General features: G+C 49.2%; 1 long non-coding RNA gene and 1 other non-coding gene across 2 annotated transcripts in view; both read left to right on the top strand.

The window, feature by feature from the left end:
- Nucleotides 1-17556, top strand: part of LOC142283449 (uncharacterized) — a 69713-nt gene extending 52157 nt beyond the window's left edge. The window contains exons 4-5 of the long non-coding RNA XR_012745094.1: nt 8870-8920; nt 15978-17556. This is a non-coding gene — a long non-coding RNA (uncharacterized LOC142283449). The remainder of the gene's footprint in view (nt 1-8869; nt 8921-15977) is intronic.
- On the top strand, nt 3213-3366 carry LOC142283453 (5.8S ribosomal RNA). Its single transcript, XR_012745096.1, has one exon. It is a non-coding gene; the product is annotated as a 5.8S ribosomal RNA (ribosomal RNA).
- Nucleotides 17557-19136: the final 1580 nt, after the last annotated feature.

Below are 19136 nucleotides of genomic sequence, written 5' to 3'. Positions count from 1 at the left end.
GGCCAGGGCCCAGCCACCAAAGGAACCGGTGGCTACCCTCTGGAGGGCAAGGACAGATCCCGCTCGGGTACCGTGTGCTGGACTGTGGGTCAAGGGGTGCTGCCTGGGCTTTAGGGGCAGCATCAGGGCCAGGTTACTTGGGTGGGAGAGAGCGGAAACCGTAACCGTAAACCGTTGAAACGTTAAAGTAAAATGTGCCTCCCGTAAGGGAAGATTGTTGAAAATGTTATGTTTAACCCTGTTACCCCTTTTACAGAAAAATAAAACCGGTGTAGGACGGCAGCCCACGGACGGTCTGCGTTTTGCTAAGGGGGAATGTGTCGCCCTGGGCAAGCCAGGGGACACAGGTCACGCACCACCACACCCCACATCCCAGGTAGGCACACCTAAGCTGAACCACAAATCCTTGTTGCCTTCCTCCAGAGGCTGATGATTCACACCAGGGGGTGGGCCAGGCGGTTGGCTCCGCCCACCAAGGAGATCACAGCTCTGGAGGCAGGAAGTACCAGGCAGTTGAGCTCAGGGCGAGCTTGTGCAAACAAGATTAGCCCAGGGAGGGCAAGTGTAAACAACGAAGTGAAAGTAAAGAAAGGAAAGTGGCAAAGGAGGAAAGCAAGTGTGTGACAGAGAGAGAAGCCTGAGGTCCAGCTTTGTGTAGGGCCAGAACAGCAAGGTCAGCAACGGCGGTGACTGTCTGGAGAGGGACAGTTCGGAAGTTCCTGGAAGGACCCCGTTGGCTGTGTGCCCGGTGGTCTGGAGCAGTGTTCCGAAGGACACTCAGCACCAGGGCAGGGGCCTCTCGGACCCCGGCAAGGCTAGGAGTCGCCAAATTTGCCGAATCCGTCAGTGACGGGGACGTAGCTCTCCCAACAACCAAGACCCGACAGAAGGCAACAGCCCAACCCGTACAACGGAGACACCGCCACCGCCAGGGCACCAGTCTCCGAGGGCCAGCGCCTGCGGGCAAAGTGTAGTGCTCTTCCGGCCCAGCTTGAAGCCGGGGAGCGGGTTACCGGTGGGGACCCATCGCAACCAACCGTACATACAGGTGCAAGGAAAAGGGACATCACCGTCACCTATCTGGGAAGCAAAGCAGCCGTCTGTGGGACCGTCCTACCAGCCGTTTGGTTTACCGTACAAACTGTGTCCGTGTCTCAGGCTGAGTGAGTACCACCGTGCCGCAAGGCACAGCGCTGCCCCCGCGTCCCTGCGCCCACCAGGCCCTGCACCTCACAAGCCATCACCGGGCCCCGGGATCACCAACCCCTACCCACGGAGGGGCAACACAACACCTGGCTGCTCCACATCACCATCCCCGGGATCCCCGTATTAAGCAGCGGTGGTGCTACCAATCACCACAACCGTGGGTGGCGTCACGGACATTATCCCAACACCCCAAACCCCCGTTTCACTCACGGGCGAGGAGCGCCGCTCGAGAAACCCCCGGGATCCGGCCCACGGCTCGAGCCACCACTGAGCAGCCGGACCCGAGCAGAAGGGGTGAGCGCGGTGTGCTGACACCCTCCTCCCCGCCCGCGACACGTACACCTTCCACGCTACCTGAACGTCCTCCCCGAGGCGGCTCGGAAAAGGGGCAGAAGCGAGAGTCGGAACGAGAAGGGAACCGAGGGTCCGACAGAGAAAGCTGGTTTAAAAATAAAAGGGAGAGATGGCGCGAGAAACCCATGACGGAGGAAAAAGGGGAGGCCCCCTCGCGCTCCGCGCCCCCTTCCCCATCCCGTCGGCAGCTGGTAGGGCGACGCCGACACGGCCAGGCCAAGCATCTGGGAGACCTCTGAGTCGCCTGGTCGCGGTGGACCCTGAAAGCCAGCCCCCTCTCCCGTCAACCCCGCGCCCTTACGCAGGTCGGGTTGAGGACCCCCGCGGCAGAGACGGGACTAAGCCAGATGGAGGAGCCGCATCAGGCGACCCCGGTGGCCAGTCTCCTCGCTTCTGCGTCTCGCCGGGTGGCTTCCGGATGCCCTTCCGCTCCGGGCCTGCCTGTGGACCGACGACCCCTTGCGCGTGTGGAGGTGGGACTAAGCCAGATGGAGGAGCCGCACCAGGTCGTCATTGCCTCAGCCCCGCCCGTTCCCCAAGCGGCACCCTCGCGGGTCGCCCCGGGAGCGGCGGGCTTTTGGTGGGGTGTTGCCCGTGGCGTCCCCCTGAGGACAGTCTCCTCGCCTTCACGTTCCGCCCCGGGGGCTTCTGGTCGTCCGTGCGGCTTTTCCGTATGGGCTCCCTTCTGCGGTGCCCTCCCTCTGCTGAGCGGGTCGGCCTTCCGCCGACCTCGCGTCCTCCTTGCCACCTCCCCGAACCCACCGCGCATTTTCTGGGTGCTCCCCCGCGTCTCCCTCTCTCTGTCGTCTCCCCGACCTCGACGCGTCCACCTCTTCGCCTCTCTGGAGCATCGCTCGGTCGCCGACGGGCTACCTGGTTGATACTGCCAGTAGCATATGCTTGTCTCAAAGATTAAGCATGTGTAAAGTACACACGGACGGTACAGTGAAACTGCGAATGGCTCATTAAAATCAGTTATGGTTCCTTTGATCGCTCCAAACCATTGACTCGGACAACTGTGGTAATTCTATAGCTAATACGTATAAACGAGCACTGACCGCCAGAGATGCGTGCATTTATCAGACCAAAACCAAGCCGGGGTCCCGGGCGTGGCGTCGGGACGGTCCTCCGTAAAAGTCGTAACAAGGTTTCCATAGGTGAACCTGCAGAAGGATCATTAACGAGAGAGCGAGGAGCGGCCCGCACCGTCTCGCCCAGCGACCCCCCACTCCAAGGAGGTGTGGGGCCGGAAGCTCACGGTTCTCCTCTCGTCCCCTGATGCGGGAGCGGAGGGAACCCGACTTCCGCCCCGCTGGCGCTCCCTGCGCGGCAGGGGACGGCACGCGGAGGGGGTCCCTTCCCTCCCGTCGCCCACCCGCCGCAGGAAACGAAACAACCTGCGCGTTGAAGTCCGTCCCGGGTACCGCTCGCCCGCGTGAGCCCGCACCCCGCTCCGGGGTCGGGACCGGGCGGTAGGTCGAGAAGCCTCGAGCCCTTCTCTGTTACCCTCCCCGTCAGAGGTAGGGACGGCGGAGGCCGAGCGCCCGGGACAACAGAGCCCCCTTCCTGAGCGGAACACCCCCCGTCCCATGTCTGTTTTTTTACGCCTTTGCGGCCGACCAACGTTATCCAGAGAAAAAAAAAACAAGCGAGACTCTTAACGGTGGATCACTCGGCTCGTGTGTCGATGAAGAACGCAGCTAGCTGCGAGAATTAGTGTGAATTGCAGGACACATTGATCATCGACACTTCGAACGCACCTTGCGGCCCCGGGTTGCTCCCGGGGCTACGCCTGTATGAGGGTCGCCCCTCCGTCGATCGCCTCCGCGGCGCTGCTGGGATTCAGAAGGAAGAGGAAGGGGGGTCCCAGACCTCTCCCCCGTCTCCTTGCGTCCCGCTAAAGCCAGACCTGCCCCCGCCCCGGGAATCGGGAGAGCGCGGCGAGGCTGTCTGTGGCAACACAGGGCTGCCTCCGGTCACTCCCCCCCGTAAGACGGCGAGGGCGGAACGGCGTGATCCGTGGAGAAAAGAGGCTGAAGGGATAGAAAACGACCGCCCGACGTGACGCGTCGTTTCTCTTTCCCGCCCGGCCTCCGCCATCTCCGGGACTCTGACTCGACTAAAGACCTCAGATCAGACGTGGCGACCCGCTGAATTTAAGCATATTACTAAGCGGAGGAAAAGAAACTAACCAGGATTCCCTCAGTAACGGCGAGTGAAGAGGGAAGAGCCCAGCGCCGAATCCCCGTCTGCCCGGCGGGAAATGTGGCGTACGGGAGACCGGACCACGCCGGCGTCGCTCAAGAGCCCGAGTCCTTCTAATACTGGCCCTAGCCCGCGGACGGTGGTAGGCCGGTAGCGGCCCCTGGCACGGCGGGACCAGGTTTCCCCGGAGTCGGGTTATGAATGCAGCCCAAAGCGGGTGGTAAACTCCATCTAAGGCTAAATACCGGCGCGAGACCGATAGCGGACAAGTACCGTGAGGGAAAGTTGAAAAGAACATTGAAGAGAGAGTTCAAGAGGGCGTGAAACCACTAAGACGTAAACGGGTGGGGTCCGTGCGGTCCGCCCGGAGGATTCAGCCAGGCGGGCTCTGGTCGGCTGTCCCGGGTTCCCGCGCTACTTCCCACCCCGGCTCGCCTGGCGGGCCACCTTCACCCGTCCCCTCTCGGGGGGGCGGGGTGGGTGCCGCCGGCCACAGGCGAAGGGGGCGGACTAGGCCCGGGCGGCTCCGGTCCCCGCAGAGTGCATTTCCTCCGCGACGGTGCACCGCGACCGGCTCCGGGTCGGCTGTGAAGGCCTCAGGGGCGGAAGGTGGCCGAGCGGTTGCGCTTGTGCTCTCGGGCACGGGGCTCACGCCCTCCCGGCGTTACATCCCCCTCTCGGCAGAAGTAGTCGCCCGGGGCTGAGGGAGACGACCGCCTCGGCGACCTCTTCCGGAACCGCTCTGCCCTCCCCATCCCCCCGTCGCCCGGACGGCGCGTCTCCCTCTCTGGGGGGAGGCTGTCGGTCGGAGGCAGTGGTTCCGCGGGGGGGAAGCGGGGCTCGGCGACGGAGGAAGGGGGCCCCCCGCTCCCGGCGCCGTGCCGTCGCTGCAGGAGGGCTTGCCGACTCCCCCCCTTAGGGGGGGAGGCGGTCGCCAGGTGTCCGCGGCGATGTCGGCGACCCACCCGGCCTGTCTTGAAACACGGACCAAGGAGTCTAACGCACTCGCGAGTCCGAGGGCTCGACGCGAAACCCCGTGGCGCAATGAAGGTGAAGGCCGGGGCGCCCCGGCCGAGGTGGGATCCCGCCGCTCGCTCCGGGGGTTTACTAAGGCGGGCGCACCACCAGCCCGCTTCGCCCGCTCCGTCGGGGAGGTGGAGCACGAGCGCGCGCGATAGGACCCGAAAGATGGTGAACTATGCCCGGGCAGGACGAAGCCAGAGGAAACTCTGGTGGAGTTCCGCAGCGGTCCTGACGTGCAAATCGGTCGTCTAACCTGGGTATAGGGGCAAAAGACTAATCGAACCATCTAGTAGCTGGTTCCCTCCGAAGTTTCCCTCAGGATAGCTGGCACACTCCAGAGACCCAGTTTTATCCGGTAAAGCGAATGATTAGAGGTCTTGGGGCCGAAACGATCTCAACCTATTCTCAAACTTTAAATGGATAAGAAGCCCGGCTCACTGGCCTGGAGCCGGGCGTGGAATGCGCGCGCCCAGTGGGCCACTTTTGGTAAGCAGAACTGGCGATTCAGGATGAACCGAACGCCGGGTTAAGGCGCCCGATGCCGACGCTCATCAGACTCCAGAAAAGGTGTTGGTTGATATAGACAGTAGGACGGTGGCCATGGAAGTCGGAATCCGCTAAGGAGTGTGTAACAGCTCACCTGCCGAATCAACTAGCCCTGAAAATGGATGGCGCTGGAGCGTCGGGCCCATACCCGGCCGTCGCCGGCAGTCGACGCCCGAGGAGGCTAGGCTGCGACGAGTAGGAGGGCCGTTGCGGTGAGCACTGAAGTCCCGGGCGAGGGCCCGGACGGAGCCGCCGCGGGTGCAGATCTTGGTGGTAGTAGCAAATATTCAAATGAGAACTTTGAAGGCCGAAGTGGAGAAGGGTTCCATGTGAACTGCAGTTGAACATGGGTCAGTCGGTCCTAAGCGATCGGCGAGCGCCGTTCCGAAGGGACGGGCGATGGCCTCCGTCGCCCTCGGCCGATCGAAAGGGAGTCTGGTTCAGATCCCTCAACCCAGAGCGGCGGAGACGGGCGCCCCGCCGCCTTCCCCCTCCCCCCGAAACAAAGGGGGAGGGGGTGGCATGGGCGCCCAGAGCAGCAACACAAACGATCCCGGAGAAGCCGGCGGGAGCCCCGGGAAGAGTTCTCTTTCCTTTGTGAGAGGCAGGGCGCCCTGGAACGGGTTCGCCCCGAGAGAGGGGTCCAAGCCTTGGAAAGCGTCGCGGTTCCGGCGGCGTCTGGTGAGCTCTCGCTGGCCCTTGAAAATCCGGGGGAGTTGGTGTAAATCTCGCCCTGGGCCGTACCCATATCCGCAGCAGGTCTCCAAGGTGAAGAACCTCTGGCATGTTGGAACAATGTAGGTAAGGGAAGTCGGCAAGTCAGATCTGTAACTTCGGGATAAGGATTGGCTCTAAGGGCTGGGCCGGTCGGGCCCGTCCGCTCCCTCCACGCGACCTCCGGCCTGCCCTCAGCCGCCCGCTCCCCGTCCTCCGTGCTGGGCCTGCGAGGGCCCACGCGTGGGGCGTCGAGCGGGGACGGGCGGCCGGCTAGGCACAGTCGGGCGGGGGGGTCCAGGCGGGCGGCGGTGACGACTCTGACCCTGCCGACACATTGTAAGATATATTGTAGCGTGTAAAGCAGGCTTTACTGGTTGCTATGGGAATCTGAGTGGTATCTAGGGTCCATTGGTCGTCTTGTAAACAAACCAGCGCAGATGGTCAGTGAACACGTTATCCTCAGCGACCAATCACCTCACTGCTTTCACTTTCTCACCAGCCCTGTAGTTAAGGCAGTTGAAATCTGATCGGTTGCCATGGTACCTTCCTCCATATTCTCTATTATAGATGGAAAGAGGAGAGACCTGCTCCACCATGATATCGTAAGGGCGCACACAGAGTCGGGACCAACCCCAGAGACCACTGCACCCCAAATTCAGAACTATCCCGCTGGAGCTGGGCCCCTCCAAACCCCCTCTCTTGTTTACCTTATATCTTATGAACGTCACACACACAGGCCTCCGACCCGTCACAGCTGCCATAGCCATCGCTTCTTCTAGAAGTCGTCACCTCACCCCGCCGTCCATTGGAGTCGGGCACACTCATTTTGTAACCCTCTTTTGCTCCTGTAGCAGAAGCTCTTAAGGGTCACCCATACTGGCGAAAAAAAATCAAAAATTGCAAAAACGTGTTCCAAATTGGGCAAAAACATCCCGCCTCTTGTTATGTGGTGATATCGGTGATGACTGAGACAGTCCCCGACATATTACCTTACTGATGTGAGGGATACAGCGGCACAGAAATATCGGTGACCCACAGGTGCCGCCAAAATGGCTCCCATCCATCAAGGTCCTATTCAGATGCCAGTGCGCTTTCTCTGGCAGTTGATGCTCATTTTGGATGTGACCAATGCCACAAAAGTAGTAAATTGTCAACAAATCTCTCAAAAAATGCAAAAAAGATGCAAATTACAAAATAAGTATGGTAATTTGCAGAAGACCGCACATTGGGCAAAACCTAGGACCTCCAATTATATGGTGACATTGGTGATGGCTGAGAGTCCCTGACATAACGCTTGCCATTAGTTTGGCAGGAGATGCAGATTTGGTGCTGAAATTTATACACCAAATTACTGCACAAAATCTGCACAGAAAAACACATGTTTTGGCAGGAAAAAAGTAGCTGAAAAAAAACACTCTTTTTATTGCATTTGCACGTTTTTTCACATGCTTTTTTCCATGCGTTATTTAGTCATAGCGACTGCAGGGGTTCAGGCACTCGCGATCGCCGCCAGGTCTCCGAGTGATTTTACAGCTGGGACCCGACTCTCGCTGCCAGGAGCAATGCCTGCGCTGCTCACAGCAGTATGATCGCAGCATTCAGGAGGCAGGGAGAGGAATCGCTTAACTCTCCCTGGCGATCAGGTCCCTGTAATGCGATCACAGGAACCCAATCGCTGCCATGGTAACCCTGGGTTGTCACCATGATGACCCCGGGTTACCGAGGTATGGATCGCCTCACAGACCAGGCTACCTATGTCAACGGAGTTCCCTGAAGCAAAGTCCCGCCGTAAAGACCGCAAGATGAGAAAATGTCTGCTAACACTGGCTCTGTGGACTAGATGCAGGGACCCTGGTGACATCACATGGTGACCCAAGTTCATGCCATTGGATTTGCAGGAAATCCCAGTGATACGCTGGCATGAACTCGATTCACCTTGTGACTTTACCGGACTTCCCTGGAACAAGGTCCTACAGTAAAGACCGGGAGAAGAGGAAATGGCTGTAGGGAACCGCAGTGGCGTCAAAAAAGCACACAAAAACGCACAAAAAAGCATGCGTTTTTTCCTACATTTTTCACTGACTCCATTGAAGTCAATTGGTGATAAAAAGTAGGAAAAAACGCAGAAACAATTGACATGCTGCTTCTTTTTTCAGCATCAAAAACGGCAAGGAAATAAGAAGCAACATGTGCACAGCAAGTCAGGATTCTCATAGACTTTGCTGGGATGATTTTATTTGCTTTTATTAATTAAAACAAGCAAGGAAAAAGCATGAAAAATGCAACGTAGGGTAGTTTCTCAAATCCAGATGATGGATATCACAACCGTAACATGTGTATCCAGCACCAATCTCTACAGTCCATTCATAGGCACCAGGACCCGGCTGCAGAAACGGATCTTCTCCCTTTACTTCACAGCACCAACTCACTGACCAAACGTGTGGCTTATTGTCCTCCCTCTCCTGGGTTCAGACCAATTGATGGGCAGAAGTGCTCATACCTGCCCCCTTAGACATTTGTTTTTCCTGTACCTTCAAGTATGAAGGAGGACAGTCTCTGGCCAGTTTGCAGGATTGTGTATTAGGGAGGCCCCTTGCAAGGGAACAATAGACACGCAAGCCCCCCAGACAATGAATCCTACTTCAAGCCTGATTACATTAAGGTCCATGGAGGCCAACTAGGAAAAACACATTTATTTACAACCCCTTCCCCCTTCAAATTGTGTACCTTGAACTGACGAGCAAGCAATCTCAAATAAAAATTCTATAACAACAAGAGTGATGTAACCGGCTCATCTGATTTCCTTTGTGTCTTTCAGACCAGCATCAGTATGCAAAAGCGGAATTTTCAGAGTGAGGGGCTTAATAAGGTAATGTCCCCCACTATGATGTATGGGGTGTATGAATCTTCTGGGTATTCCCATATGTAAACATTGACTTTTTACATTTTAATAGTAACGGATTGTTAAACCCTGAATAGTCCAATCCTGTAGTGATGATAATAAACAGTCAATGATAGAAATAAGTCTGTGGGGTCAGACTGCTCAGGGTCTAATTGTGGTCTGTTACCATGGTGACACAGTTTTGCCTAGGATCTGTAGTTAAAAAAAACGGTAAACTTTTTCTTTTTTCATTTTCGTGTCATAGGGAAAGTAAAAAAAAAAAAAAAAATCTGTTGTGTGGGTGTACGTGGCCTCATGAGAAAACTAAATATTTGGGGTCTTTATGATTTTTTGGGAGTTTCCATCGATTGTTTGCATCTCCAGTGAGCTGGGACTTCTCGTCAAGGTTTGGTCATGGTTATCCTGGCTTACTTCATCTCACAACTCACCATGAGTAAAAGAGATCTCATACTTGAACGATCAGAGGAACAAAGCAATGGCCCAGTGTCACGAGTGGCAGACAGTCCTGTGGTGTCCGTCAATAGAAGGTTAGAGCGTTTGGCTGTGCAAAATGCTCTCCGATTTGCTATTATGCTGTCTGTCCGTATTCAGTGTACTAGGCATCCCCTTTGCTGGGTTTTTATCCTTTTCCCTTTAGGACCCTGCGGATCTCCTCTTCCCTTCAGCTGCTAATCATCTGTATTTCCCCTTGGATTTACATACTCAAATTTTCCCTGGACTTGTGCTGGTGATATTCAGTTCCTTCACAAGCTCTGGATGCAAGCAGGCGGCTGGCAGTGATCTGTAGGATCATTGCTGCTCTTTACTGAATGTCTTACTGAGTCGTCTACAGATAAGTAGTTTGTGGTTTTTACCTTATTTGGTATTCCTGTGTTTTCTTTAGCGCCTAGTGGGGTTGAAAGACCTCATCCCACCCGCTCCCTACCTAGGGCCCAGATACAGGGTCAGCCTAGAGTCAGGTATCCTGCTCAGCGCATAGGTGCGGATCCTATCTAGGGTGGTGAGGGAACTTGGAGACCAGTGGTAGGCTTGGTCAGGGGTCACCATCTCCTCCCTCCCTAGACACAGGGTTTCCCTTCCCTTTCACCATTCGCTTGGTACTTCCCGTACCTAGTGTGACACCCGGGCCCATGAGCCTGGGATCTGATCAAACTTTGAGGTGAACCCATCACTGTGGAGCCATTCACTTATCATCAGGGTCTATTACGTATTTGATACCAAGATAAAATATTTGATTATGAGCATTTCAGTGTAAGGCTAGGACCCCTAGAGTGATGGTAAAACCCCACTTTTAGTAGGACTTTCCCAAAAGTGAAAATACTATGATTTGTCATCTTTACTTCAGTTTATCTTCACTTCGCTGCAAGCTAAGAACTAACACTACTTTAAATTGAACTTGTCACTTTTCATTTATATGTAATTTTTTTCTACATGGTGTAAATGCCGCTGTTCTCCTGAATCCAGCATTATTTTTCTTTAGTTCCTGCTCCTCTATGTTCCTAAGATATGGTCTCCTCTTCTAGTCTTTTGATCCTCATGGCGTGGTCCTCTGCTCTTCTGTGGGCGTCTCCTCGATCACCACACCCACTTGTATGAAAAAGACTAGAAGTACATATAGCAATGAAGAGGCCATATCTCCGGAACGGAGAGGGCTGGGAACAAGGGAAAAACATCGCCGGATTCAGGAGAACGGCGGCTTTAACAGCAGGTAAAGAAGTTGCATATTTACATCAAGTGACAGGTGTGTTATATATAACTGTTCAGGATCTGGCAGAATTTTGAATTCAGCTCTGGAGCTTAAGTCATGACTTTAAAGAAAGAGATTTATAATTTTCCAAACTAATATATTGAAATAAGAAACTCCAGCACTCCGCTATTACAGCAGTCCAGAAATCAGCACACACCTGATCCTGCACGGAATGTCCAAGGCAATGGTTTCAATTGTAGAAAGAAGAAAAAAAATCCAGCGGATCACAGGCTTTTTAGTACAAGGAACTTACGTCTTTATTGCTTCATTTAAAAAAAATTTCCACAGCGCAGGTAGGATCCACAGACAAGGTATCTATATCATCAGTTTATCCAACATGTTTCGACCCAGAGAGTGGTCATATAGTCTTATTCATGGATGTTTTAGAGTAGGTACTGATACCTCTATATAGCTTACTAGAACTCCCATCATGCAAGTGGTTTCTAATTAGGATAATCATCCCACACATTTAACAAAGACTTGTGCACAGATAGGAAATTCTAGTGCTATAATTCACAGATACATAAAACACAAACAATATTATTCATATTGTCATAAACATTAAAACCATTTTTACATGAATAATTTAATTATAATGGACAATCATGTCCTACCTTATATTCATACCATGTGGAATGCGAATATTTAACTTAAATATCCAAAAGGATTCTCTATTTAGAACTTTACGTTGGAAGTCTCCCCCTCTGGCCATTTGTTGAACTTTTTTTATCGCTCTAAATTTAAGACCAGTGGTATTACCGCCATGACACAAAGTAAAATGCCTAGAGACCGCTGAAAAATATAACCCGTATACCATTCAAATTAACGAGTTCTTGTTTCTATCTATAAAATATTTACTAACGCATAACTATTTTCTTTTTGATGATAAATTTTGTATACAGAAACTGGGCGTTAGCATGGGGGGGAAATTGTCCCCCTCATTAGCAAATATAGTGGCTGCTATTTGGGAAGAGCAGAACATCATTAATATTGATAATCCTTTTAAAAATAATATAATCCTTTATGGACGCTATATAGATGATATAGTTATTATTTGGGATGGAGATTCCTGTTCTTGTAACCAGTTTATAGAATACATCAATAAAAATCAATTTAATCTAAAATTTAGATATAATCTACAAAAAAAGAAATATGTTTTTTGGATGTTATTTTCACTGGACACATAGAAAATGGGTCTATTGAAATAAGTCCGTATAGAAAACCTTCCAATAATAATGATATTCTGCATGCAAGCTCATGTCATCCTCACCATATAAAAAATAATATTCCAATAGGAGAGATGATACGAACCAAACGTAACTGTAGCAATCTGTATAAATTTGAAAAAGAAAAAAATATGGTATGGAAATGGCTATATGAAAGTGGATATCCAGATTGGACACTCATTAGAGCTATAGACAGAGTGGATAAAATAGCTACAGGAATTATTGAAAAATAAAAATAAAAGGAATCAAAAGTATACAGGCAGTCAGTTTAATAATGTAGCAGTGACCTTCTCAACTAGATATAGTCCGCAATTTTTTAGAATCACTCAGATAATAAAATAGTATTTGCCAATTCTTCATCAGAATTCTACTTTTTCTAAATTAATAAATACACAGTCAATTAGGTTTGTATCTAAAAGAGCAGTAACTTTGGCTAATATTTTATCTCCAAGTTTTTTTTCACGAAAAACAATAAATAATGAATGCACATGGCTATTATATAAAGGTTTTTACAAATGTGGCCATATTCTTTGTAAAGTTTGCAATTTTGTGGATAGGGGAGATACATTTACCTCTTTTTCAACAGGAATACAATATAAAATTCAGAGACATTTAAATTGTACAACCGAAGGTGTAATATATTTAATTGACTGCACAATATGCCTTAAACAGTATGTAGGCTGTACGGTCGGACCGCTGAAGAACCGCATCAGACGCCATATCTCAGATATAGGTAAAACACACTTATGCGGTTCTTCAGCGGTCTCTAGGCATTTTACTTTGTGGCATGGCGGTAATACCTCTGGTCTTAAATTTAGAGCGATAGAAAAAGTTCAACAAATGGCCAGAGGGGGAGACTTCCAACGTAAAGTTCTAAATAGAGAATCCTTTTGGATATTTAAGTTAAATACTCGCATTCCACATGGTATGAATATAAGGCAGGACATGATTGTCCATTATAATTAAATTATTCATGTAAAAATGGTTTTAATGTTTATGACAATATGAATAATATTGTTTTTTTATGTGTTTTATGTATCTGTGAATTATAGCACTAGAATTTCCTATCTGTGCACAAGTCTTTGTTACATGTGTAGGATAATTATCCTAATTAGAAACCACTTGCATGATGGGAGTTCTAGTAAGCTATATAGAGGTATCAGTACCTACTCTAAAACATCCATGAATAAGACTATATGACCACTCTCTGGGTCGAAACATGTTGGATAAACTGATGATATAGATACCTTGTCTGTGGATCCCACCTGCGTTGTGGAAACTTTTTAAATGAAGCAATAAAGACGTAAGTTCATTTTATATAAAAAAGCCTGTGATCCGCTGGATTTTTTTCTTCTTTCTACAATTGAAACCATTGCATTAGATGTTCCGTGCAGGATCAGGTGTGTGCTGATTTCTGGACTGCTATAATAGCGGAGTGCTGGAGTTTCTTGCTTCAATATATATGCTAAAGGCTTTTTTCCGTGCACCCACCACAGATATTTTTTTCTTCTATCTATTATTGATGTTGTGCTCCACGGTGTGTTACACATAGCCCCCCTGCGGAATCAGAATTTTTTTTTAACTCCTTGGCATGTTATGCACTGTTGCAAATCCTTCCAATTTAAAAAAAAAAAATAATAGCTGTTGGGAGTACCTTCTGATGCTGTGCTCCATAGTGTCTGAACCTTTCCCCCCTGGGGAAACTGAATTATTTTAAATCCTCGGTGTTAGCTAGTGGAATAAAGCCTGAGTTCCAGAGTGAAGAACTGTCACTTCCACAGTGCTGCATGCTTTACAAACTGCGGTCTAGGAAGCAGGCGATGATGCCTCCTTCTGCCAACCTGATTTTGGCCAGATGCAATCATCATCATTGACATCAGCTTCGATGTCCCAGCGTGGCGTTTATTTGTCCATAAAACAGACATTACTGAAAAATGTTAATAGAATTTGAATAGAGGGCCGCTGGAGCCAGTGGTGTTGGTGGAGGGGGTGGGTCAGGCCAACACTCAAATAGCCACATTGGCAATAGTACTGTAAAGTGTTATGGAGTACGCATTCCAACTTTCACACTAATGACATAGGGGACGAAGAAAGCTATAAATGACTGCCATCCCTCCCCACTGCATGTTACAGGGCCCACCTGAGAGCCCTAAGAAGTCTGAGATTTTGATTTTGGAGCAAGCATATGATAAGGGCATAATACCGAAAAAATTCCTGGATACTATAAAGGGACTTCATCCACGACTCCTAGCACTTTACCTGATCCCAAAAATACACAAGGACCCAGCAAACCCCCCTGGCAGACCCATTATATCGGGCAATGGTAGCCTGATAGAATTGGTCTGTCAGGTTATTGATTTTTATTTGAAACCGTTGGTCTGTGAATTACCATCTTATATTCAGGATACCACTGCCGCCCTGAGACGATTAGATGGTATTCACCTTGAAGATAACATGCTGTTGGTGTCGGCAGATATAGAGTCTCTATATACTTCCATTAGACACCAGGATGGTCTCAGGGCGGTTTCATGGTACCTGAAGGCTAGTAACATCTCGCGACCAACGGTTGATTTAATACTCATTTTGTTAGAATTTATTTTGACGCATAATATTTTTACGTTTAACGGTATGATTTTTTTACAGACGCAGGGAACTGCCATGGGGGCTTGCTGTGCGCCCTCCTATGCCAATCTTTTCTTGGGGGCATGGGAGCGGCAAATTTTTGTGGATGACAACAACTTATGTACACATCAGGTCCAAAATTGGGTCAGGTATATTGATGACGTTCTGTTCATCTGGGAGGGTCATCTCAGTGGTCTCCAGGAATTTATGCAATGTTTAAATCAGAACGATTTGAACATTAAACTTACCTTTGAATATGGGCGCACCATAAATTTTTTAGATCTAAGGATTGTTGCATCGTCTAATGGCTTGTTGTCTACACAAGTGTATCGTAAGACTACGGCTACCAATTCATTGTTGTTGGCATCCTCTGCTCACCCTAAAAGTACCATCCAGGGGATTCCCAGTAGCCAGTTCCTTAGAATAAGGAGGATTTGTTCGGATGATGCCAGCTTCATGACTCATTCGGAGGAACTGGCACATAGATTTGAGACTAGAGGTTATAGTCGGAGAGTCATCAGACATGGGTTTAAAAGGGCAATGAAATCGACCAGAAACTCCCTTCTCTTTTCTAATGTTGTAAAGGACAGCAACAAGAATGAACCAACGGTGCGTCTCATTACAACTTATAACAGTAGATGGGATGAGTTGAAAAAGATTGTTCATAAACATTGGAATATCCTTATGACGGATCCAAGTTTAAGATCAATTCTCCCATCGCGGCCGTCTTTGGTGGCTAAGCGTGCTAAAAATCTGAGAGACATGTTGGTTCACAGCCACTATGAACCATCTCGGGTAAGCACGCTTGGTCAACCGCTGTTTGGTTTCTTCCCTTGTGGCCTATGCAAGGTGTGTGCCAACCTTGTGAAGGCAAAAAGATTCCATAACTTTGATGGATCTCGTGAGTTCGAGATCAGACAAAGAATCACGTGTTCATCAAGGGGGGTCATTTACAGGGCTGAATGTCCTTGCAAAAAAGTATACATTGGTCTGACCACGAGGGAGTTAAAGATTAGGGTTCGCGAGCATTGTCTAGACATAGAGAAGGCTAAAGGCATTGATGATGTAAGTCTTTTGAAAACTATCCCTAGGCATTTTAAGAACTTTCATTCTTGCAATCCTACCATGTTGAAAGTCAAGGGTATAGATATGATCTCTATGGGAACAAGAGGGGGGGACCTGGGCAGGCTTCTTGCCCAGGTCGAAAGCAAATGGATTTATAGATTGGGAACCCTGGCCCCCAATGGTTTGAACGAGAATATGGGATTCTCAGCGTTCCTGTAAGGTGATTAGGTGGCCTTTCAATGCATTTGGGTCTGCTTTTGGTTTTGTCATTATGACCTTTTGATGCGTATCAATGGCTATACCTGGTTTTAGTTAGGTGTATGTGGTGGGTGTTTTATGTAATTTTAATTGTCTGTTTTTTTAGTTCATTAGGTTACCTATGTCTGGCTTCTGTCTATTTTTGGAGCATATTCTTCTACATCAGCGCCTTGGAGTTCAATGGGCTATGGCGTCCATCTAAAGAAATGAAGAGGATCCTGTTTTTATGGACTATAACTACTGATTTGGGCTCTTATGTCTCATAGGACGTAATGGTGTTACTATATATCTGAGTATGCACCAAAAAGTGGTGGAGGTGGTCGAATGCTTTTTGTGGGCAAACGGGGAGAGTCCTTTGTAATCTGTACTGTATATAGCAATAAATGTCTTTTGATATAAATTCTGTCAATTTTCTGATAAGGATGTTATAACATGGCGAGGATGGTTGAACACTGCCTATAAAATTTATATACCTACATATCTATGTATGCACTACAAAGTGGCGGAGGTAGCCGAGTGCCCTCCGTGGGTATCCATGGATATAGTGATGTTATGACATGATGAGGATGGTTGGACGCTGCCTATAAAATTTATATCTTCCTAAAATTGCATTATGTTTTTTAGAACATGCTTACTGATGCAGTGTTTGCTCTTATTCCTTGCCATGACTGTGTGCTATTCATAATGTTGTAATATATACGGACCCCGTGTAACATAAGGTGGTTTGTTGAAAGCCCATTTAGATTTAGAACACTTCCTGTTTGTTTCTATGTGTGTGAATCCACCTAGTGCGCATGCCTGCTGAACTGCTCGCTCGCTTCCAAAACCGCGTCTGAAAGCGTCCCGTGGTTTCCATGGTTCCATTATCACATGGGCCGTGACGTCACGGGGCACGTGATCGCGGTATATGGGAAGCGTATTCCATTAGCGGTGGTGGTAACAGTTGTCATGCGCCACATCCTTAGGTGGTTTCATTTACGTTTAGCTGATCACATGATCTTAAAGCTCATCTCCATTGGCTGTTCCAGCCTTTTTAACCAACCTGCCCCTCACCTCTGGCACGCTCCTTGAGAAAGCAACTGCGAAACACGTGTCGGAGTGTGAGGGCCGCGGCAGGATATTTTCAGGTGATGTAATCGTTATTTGCACTTTTAATGTACCTGTCATTTACCGTCTTGCCTGTTTAAGTCTACCTGCATTTCCACTCCCCCTCCCCCTCTTGGTATCTACTCAGTTGCATGTGCCTGGCATGTATTATGCTTCATTAAGCTGTACTTTTGTTCACCTTACTTGTTTTGGTGAACGCTATATCGCATAGATAGTTCCAACTTGGAAGGTTGCCCCACTTAGGGGTGTGACTGATATTAGCATGATTCATGTATATGCCATGCGCGGACAATGTGTGGATCTGGATGGGTGAGGGGCAGTAAGTGGATTTTCACTGCAGGTGGAATACTTCATTGCTACACTCTGTGTTCTGCACATGGTTGTTGATTAACATTCACACACATGCTCTGCAGGTTGGTGGAATTCCATCTGCACAGCAATTTAGTAGTCATTTACTATAACCAATGAGCAGCGCAGGATATCGCAATTTTCAACATTTAGTCTAACAGGTATGCCGGTGTAGGTGTATAATTTTGGTCACCTGAAAAACCATTAATCTTTGGTAACTTTTCCTGACTGTGTCCCTCTCTGTTCACGGTACCTTTTGTCTGTTTTAAACTTTTTTAATCAATATTAATAAAGGTGTCTTTTTTTACTGTCTTTCGTGTCACTCGTATATGTGGGTGTCCATTGACATTCATGGTTGTGTGTAACACCAGTGACTATGTAAGGGGAATACATGAAATAGCAGAAACTGCTGTGTGAATACTGACTTGAAAAATTCAATAGCTACATGCAAGAGTGAATATGTGAAAAATGGAATCTGCATTACTGCCATGAACATATGAATCAAGAGAAATTTAGCTACTGAATTGATCAATGCAATAGAGCCCCAACACTACGCCAAAGTATTTCTCTACGTTGGGGTCCCTAGCTTGTGTGTGTCCTCTCATGCAGTTAAAAAACCTACCGTGTATGGGAAGCTGAGACCCAGGCTATATGCGTATGATATGGATTGGCAATAGGTGTGGTTGGGGAGGGTTCACAAACGAAAAAATACTAACAATTAGGAATAACGTTTGGAACACCATTCTAAGTCCGAACTGGGTGCAAAAACCTAAAAAAACATCACTATGAGGAGATAAGGTATGCATACCAGTGACTATGTAAGGGGAATACATGAAATAGCAGAAACTGCTGTGTGAATACTGACTTGAAAAATCCAATAGCTATATGCAAGAGTATCCATATCATACGCATATAGCCTGGGTCTCAGCTTCCCATACACGGTAGGTTTTTTAACTGCATGAGAGGACACACACAAGCTAGGGACCCCAACGTAGAGAAATACTTTGGCGTAGTGTTGGGGCTCTATTGCATTGATCAATTCAGTAGCTAAATTTCTCTTGATTCATATGTTCATGGCAGTAATGCAGATTCCATTTTTCACATATTCACTCTTGCATGTAGCTATTGGATTTTTCAAGTCAGTATTCACACAGCAGTTTCTGCTATTTCATGTATTCCCCTTACATAGTCACTGGTGTGCATACCTTGTGTCCCGCCAGTGGACAGGAAAATAGCATTTATGCACAAGAAGTGCTCCAATCCAATATTAAAGCTGGCACTCGCCCCAGCCTACAGTCAGCAGCAGAGACCAGAGCTGAGCAGCGGAGACCGAAACCCATACAGCGTCACAGCAAAAGGTGCAGCAACATGGGAGAGGCGGGGCTAAGCAGAGGGGGTGGAGCCAGATAGACAGTCCCCCAGACACATTCCCGGGGACCGCTGTGCTCTGGCGGCAGCCGCGCTTTTCCCGGCTGCTGGCCCTTTAAATCCACTGGCTGATGACCTGATTGTAGATGCTAGAATGTATGGTCTCTATCCAGATTCTGACTTCCAGGACCTGACTGCAGCCCATACATTCTAGGCTTAACCCCGACGTGTGCTCGTGTGCTCTGGTCGGCGGGGTAAGCAGCACGCTGCGATAAAGTCACAGAAGAGCTGCAGCAGATTTACTGGCCTCCCGGACCTGTGCTGTGTGTCTGACTCCTCCCCCACCCCAGTACTGTGAGTGCTCAACCCATCGCTGCAGAACACCCCCCCACCCGCTCAGTGCAGTGTGTGCCCCGCTCAGTGCAGTGTGTGCCCACCTAGT

The sequence above is a fragment of the Anomaloglossus baeobatrachus genome, unplaced genomic scaffold (assembly GCF_048569485.1).
Source record: "Anomaloglossus baeobatrachus isolate aAnoBae1 unplaced genomic scaffold, aAnoBae1.hap1 Scaffold_539, whole genome shotgun sequence".
NCBI classification, from domain to species: Eukaryota; Metazoa; Chordata; class Amphibia; order Anura; family Aromobatidae; genus Anomaloglossus; species Anomaloglossus baeobatrachus.
The sequence above is the reverse complement of the archived record's forward strand: the minus strand, read 5'-3'. Positions and strand labels throughout refer to the sequence as shown.